Source organism: Pungitius pungitius, chromosome 5 (assembly GCF_949316345.1).
Source record: "Pungitius pungitius chromosome 5, fPunPun2.1, whole genome shotgun sequence".
Lineage (NCBI taxonomy): Eukaryota > Metazoa > Chordata > Actinopteri > Perciformes > Gasterosteidae > Pungitius > Pungitius pungitius.
Window position 1 is genome coordinate 16,945,485 of NC_084904.1, and position 6,283 is coordinate 16,951,767.

Below are 6,283 nucleotides of genomic sequence, written 5' to 3' on the forward strand. Positions count from 1 at the left end.
TGTCTCTTTCCTCCAGGGACTGTGGCTAAGCAGCGTTCACAATCGCTTGCAGATGAAGAGACAACATATGGTGAAACCTGTCAGGAGTACGTGATGGACACTTAAAGGACGGAGCAGCAACACAGGCCTCCAGATATGCAAGTTGGGACTTTGACGTGGATGGATGTCACAGCAGAGATGTGCGGCGAGTGGCCAAAAACTGGTGATAGATGTGAGTGCCGCGAGGAAGGGAATGTGTTTTCAATGTACATCAGCCTTCTGTTTGACAGATAATGGTAGCTTCTGCCCAGGTGCATTTAGCCACATGTTGCCATTCTCCTTTTGGTGTGTGCAGTCGAATTTACATATCTCCACAATAACATTGTTACTCACCAAGGAGCATTGAATACATAGGATATTTATGTGTGTGTGTGTGCGTGTCTTTCATTGAGCGAGCTGCTGGTCTGAGCTCTCGTTTTCCTACTGTAACAACGAATGCGGTTTGATTCTACTGGATAATGATGCAGTTGTAGGAGTTGGTAATCCTTCAATAAATATGCTCCTTATGCATTTCTCATTTTGAGGCATCTGCTGTTGTATTGTTAAAGGAAATGTGCTTACTCGCCTTCGTACTGGGAGTTACATGAGAAGACTTACTTGTTAAGTTACTAGGTTGTTCTTTAATTGGAGGAAATCCATGTCAGGGGTGCTGAAGTCTTTTCAGTTACAGAGAGGCATTAAAAAGAGTCACAGACTTTGATTAAGGCTCCTTTCATGAATGTAGAAATACTTAAGAAACCATTTGCTGATTTAAAATGACATTAATAAATACATTATTAGGTTGCCAGTGACAATTGCTTTAGTTCTTCATGTAACTTCTTGAAAATATCAAGTCTCTGTACCAAAGCCCATATGTTTTTTAATTAGTATTATAGACATGTGTTTACTGTGTGGTGCAATTTTCGGTCTGAGCTTGAAAATGCATCAGGAATCTTTGTCCTGCCTTAACATTGTGTTCACACTTTCTGGATAAATCAACACCTCCGAAAATATGGCTCAATGTGGAAATCTGCTGAAGGTGTTTCATTAACTCAAGAGAAGCATCTTATTGATTGACAACACCTCAAATCCAGACTGGTACCATGCTGGCAAGGATAAACATCAGCAGAGTTTGGTAACACACTGAAAGGGCTTTGTAGCAATTAAGTGTTTCTAAGTGGAACTTGGTAGGAAGTGTTATTTGGTGAAGACTTCATGTGAAAACAGTGAACAGAAATACAACTGTAATGTGAATAAGTCTCACCACACCCTCTAACATTTCAAACCGCAACAATGCACCACACTACAGCACATGCAATTACCTCTTGGGATGCTCCCATCTGCAGTAGCCTACATTCTCGCCCAATAATCTGTCAAAGACTGTACATTGTTCAAACTGCAATGGAAATAAATCGCTCTACTTAGAGAACAAAAGCAGACTTTTTGGATGAAATGGTAAAAGACAAAACTTTGACACGCTGGTAGATATGGGCCCATTAAAGAATTGAGAAAACGCCTGTTTCCTTGATAGGTGGGAAGCAAATGGAGGCTTTTTTATATTACATGCTTCCACTGCACTCCTACGCAGGCTGCTCTGCAAACAAAGGTGCAATGGAGGACTTTGAGCAAACACGAGCTCCAAAGGCCGTAAGTGCACACGGTGATTCCCAGAGGGTGAACAGGTTGGTCTCGCGCAGGGTGGAAACCTCAGGGTCTGAAAATTGAGGCTAACAGAGAAGCGCCTTAAACCTGCACTCTTTCTAACAGCCACCGGCGGGTGACTCTTCTGGTTAAAAAGAATATGTGATGTTTTCAATCGTTAGTTTCAAGCCTTTTCTACTGAAGCATAATCATGCAATTTAACAAAGTATATTCGCATTTAGAGTAAAACATCAATCAAGCAATGTGGGTTTTAGAGTGGAAATTGTGATGCTTGAAATTGCAAATGTGCTCCTCAGTTTACTCCTTTATTTGAATGGCACAACAACAGTTGTTTTTACAAACTCTCGTGCAGAGAAACGTTTTCTGCAGCATCCTAATCCAGCCCAAAGTGGGCCATGAGAGACGGCTCCGCATGTTTGGGTTGCATCCCCGGGCAGCCAAAGAAGAGTTTGTCCGGCCTAATCTCTACTGTGTGATGTGTGACTTCTTCCCCTGCTGTCGTACTCATGTAATCTGCTGTTTGTGTTGCTTTAAGTCCAGGGAGTGGAGCGAGAGGTTAAAGCGGGAAACTGCATGATGAAAACTGTCATCTCCGTCCCATCGATGGACGCTGCCAGTATCCTGCTAATCCCCAGAGTAATCCCACCACCACAACAGCGAAGTCAGACACACCAAGGCAGGACGGGGCTCTGCAGCCCTCTGCACAGGCAATACATGCTGTAGTGTACACACACCAGCGCACACGCACACACACACACACACAGCGACAACGACCTCTTTGGAGGAAAATTGGCTCTGGCGCTTGATTGACGACTCAATTGATGTTTTCATGTCTCAACAACTAACAAAAATCCATGAAGCAACTGAAAACGGTCCAATGGGATATGTGATTGAGATCTGTTGCAAAGGGCCGTGATGGCGTGTCTTTTCACACACGAGTTCTCAAGCAATTAAAGGGGAGCAAGCACATAAATACCGTTTATGATGTCTCCCATTCAAAGATCTGAGAGAAGTGTTCTTAGAAGAGAAATAAAACGTAATGAGAATGAATGTATTGTTTGCACTACATTGATGGCTCTGTCCCAGTGTAGATTCCTGAGGATCATTGAGCCGAGGAAAGATTCGAGAGACAAAAAGAAGTGATGTCGCCTCCATGTGTCGTCTCCCTGCTGCCTGGAAGAGCAGAAACCAGATGTTTGCCTTCTGAGAAAAGCTGCTGATTCTTCCATAAAAAATGTTTCTTCTTGCTCATGTTTCTTTTTTTTTATTTAATGAGGAAGCTCCTGATTCTAAATGGAAGGCTGCCATCTAGAAGATCAGCAATAGTGACATAAAAGAGGAAGTATCTATTTAAGGCTCTTATCTAACAGTCCTATGAAGAGCCTTAGTTACGCACAGAAACCTTGTGGTTTGACAATCGTCTCATTATTTCCAGTTTAGATATCTTAAGGAGCTTGTACAGGGAATGAAATCAGTGATGCAATATTCAGGCTATAATTAAGTATCTCATGGGAAATTCATTATGAGCCACCCTCCTTTATCTATCATTTTTATCTACATTTCAGTCGTGCGACACTACAAAATATAGCTAGAAGTAAATCATTGGGTGACACTAGTTTGAGCGCGCCATATATTAACATCTAATAAAATCAAGCAAAGTCAGCCCATCGTGATTGTGTTATTTAAACGACTTTGCATTTACAACTAGGATTAATACTTTGCTAATAGCATAATTTGTGAGGTCACTGATGTCATGTTAAAGCTTCAGCATTTCCCACGAAGTACCTAGACAAAGACACAGTTTCATAATAAACCACAAAATACTTTTACACATAAATCCACTTAATTTCAAACCAGCATCAACATCAGGTCATGATTGTTATGTGTCTTATTTTAGTTTTTACCAATGTTGTGCTCTAAAACGGACGGACAGAAGACATCTTGGATTGAAAAGTTAAAATCCAAAGTAAAAAAAAAAAGAAAAGAAAAAAGTGTTCAGCTAAAAAGAAGATCAGCTGTTCATTGGTATTATTCTATTGATTACAGTTTCAAAATTACAGTGATGTTACAATATTCTCATTTCTTTATTGGTTACATAGTTTCAGAATCATGGCTGTATCCTGTTGTACACTAAATTAATTTTATTAATTGGTCAAATTTGTGAACCGGGTCGTCAGTTCCTTTATAATAATCCACACCAACAAAAGTAATCACATTAACACCTGCTTTAGCTGTAGTTTGTGTTTTTGCCAATTAGTTAATGTTAGCAGGTTAACACATTAAACGAAGATGATGAACATTATAGCTGCCAAGCAAACGCATGTTAGCCTTCTCATTGTTAGCATATTAGCATTGAGCTCTTGAGGTCAAGAAGAAGAAGTTGGGATTGTAAATAAATAATTCAAAGAATAACCTCCTCATTCCCCTCTTTTGTTGAAATTGTGTAGTGGTTAAGTGGTAAAATAGATAATAAAGGAAAGGCTTTGTGTTTTATGGCAGCATCACTGGCTCCATGACAGCTATAGTGGATTAAACATCTACTATAATACAGTTTGGGTGACAGCTCCAGAGGTCAGACAAGGAGATTAGTCATACGGTTAATCAAGTTGATGGCAAGCTGAGAGGCCTTGACCTACATTTAATATATTTGCCAAAAGTACATGTACATACTCAGCATGTTTTGGTCGTTTTCTGCACACAATAACAGTGAAGGATATCCAAGAATAGATGATAAACAGATCTTAAGCCTTGTCTATCATCGGACAACTGAACTAAAGGGCAAAGACGACAAGTTATTTAAGTGCAAGGACATTTAAGTAGAATGCGGGCAGACAGCAAAGATATCAATCCACTTTGCGATGGGCCCATAAATGCCACCCTAAGGACCAGGCAGGCCAATGTGGTTGATGGAGAGGTCAGAGCGAGTGAATTGCAACACCCCATTGGTTGGACATTAAAGTCCTGAGGTGGACCTTGGTAGAATCAGGTTGTCAAGGATGAGAGGTGCAGGTGGCAACGTTCAATAAAACATGAGAGCAATCTTCTCACCAGGAGCAAAAGAACGCCGCAGCTCAACTCCATGCAGCCCACAACAGATTTCCCCTGTGAGCCAAAAGCACTGCTGCTGCTCACTCACCACGCCTGGCAATCCAAGCTGCCATCAAATCGGCCGCCATTGCCAGAAATAGTGCTAGAAATTGGTCAAACTATCATATAGGATCTGACCTCTGACAAAACTTATCTGGCAGAAGAAAAACGTATGGAGCTGAAATGATAGTGTCTGTCTGCTCCAGCTCCTCTTTCTGCCTCATTAGTTGCTGATATTGGATAGGGTATCTCAGCTTACAGAACACTTTAAGGTTGAAGCCAGCTCACCTTATCCTGAAAGTGCTGCACAGGAAAGGTTACATTTTTTTGGCAAGAATATCTAACCTGAAACTCCTTTTGAATATGGTGACTAAATGTGTCCCCGCTGCTTCCCCCGTACGTCTCTTGTGTGGCGATGAAGGTGTTTCAACGATAGCTACATTCAGAGTTTGTTCCGTTGCTGAAGGCTGCCTGCTACAGGGCATGAAATGAGGAGACAGATGATAAGCTATTCCATCACGCTCCGGGGAACACAGTCAGCCGTGATGGAATGAATCATGACGGGCCGGAATCTTACAGTCAAATAAGTATGTACACACCAACAGCATGGGATGCGTTCACATGCAGCCCCTATTTGGACGTGGCCTCTGGGCCTTGATGCGGGGGATTCCCTGATGTCTAATTATGTTTTAAGACCATTCACAGCATGGATGAGATATATATATATATATATATATATATATATATATATATATATATATGTCTGTTGTAATTTACTGTGCGCTACTCCTTGATTTAAACTGAAAAGATATAAATAAATTCCCCACCATGAACAGAAAAAGCAGCCTGAGAAGTAAAGCCGAAGTACATCAAACTTCCAAGTATTCCCCCTTCAGCATTCTTAGAGACTCCGCAAGACCCGAAGGTCTTCACATCTTAAAGCCAATTTCCATTTCACTGATACGTTTCTAGGAATTACCTGGAAAACTGGGATCAAATCGAGAGGATTAACGAGAATATTCTCTCCCAAATAAGACTCCACAAAGTGACTCAGGAAAAGGCCAGTGAGTTGATGTCAGAGATCAACTTTAATTTACGTACATTTCTTTTAGTGCAAGCTCACAACAGCATGACATTCAGGCCGAGCAGTTAGCCAGCCATGTTATTAGTTTTTTTTTTTTTACTTTTGGAGAATGGTGTACTAAAGGGTTTTTTTTGCCCGGCAAAATCAGGTCAATCAAACAGCAGGTGAATGGACATATATGACATTGAAGTTGACCACGTTATGTCATAGGAATGACATGGGGAAAGGTGTGGATGCCTAAATATTCAATTAGGAAGCGGCGCAGCAGTGCGGTCGTGCTGCCATCTAGTGCTTCATGGCTGCCCCTCGCTGCTTGTTGCAGTGGGATGTAAAACAAATTCCTCTCTGGACGGCATTCATTTTCCTTACATTTATATCTTGTATAGAATGTGTGTGTGTGTGTGTGTGTGTGTGTGTGTGTGTGTGTGTGTG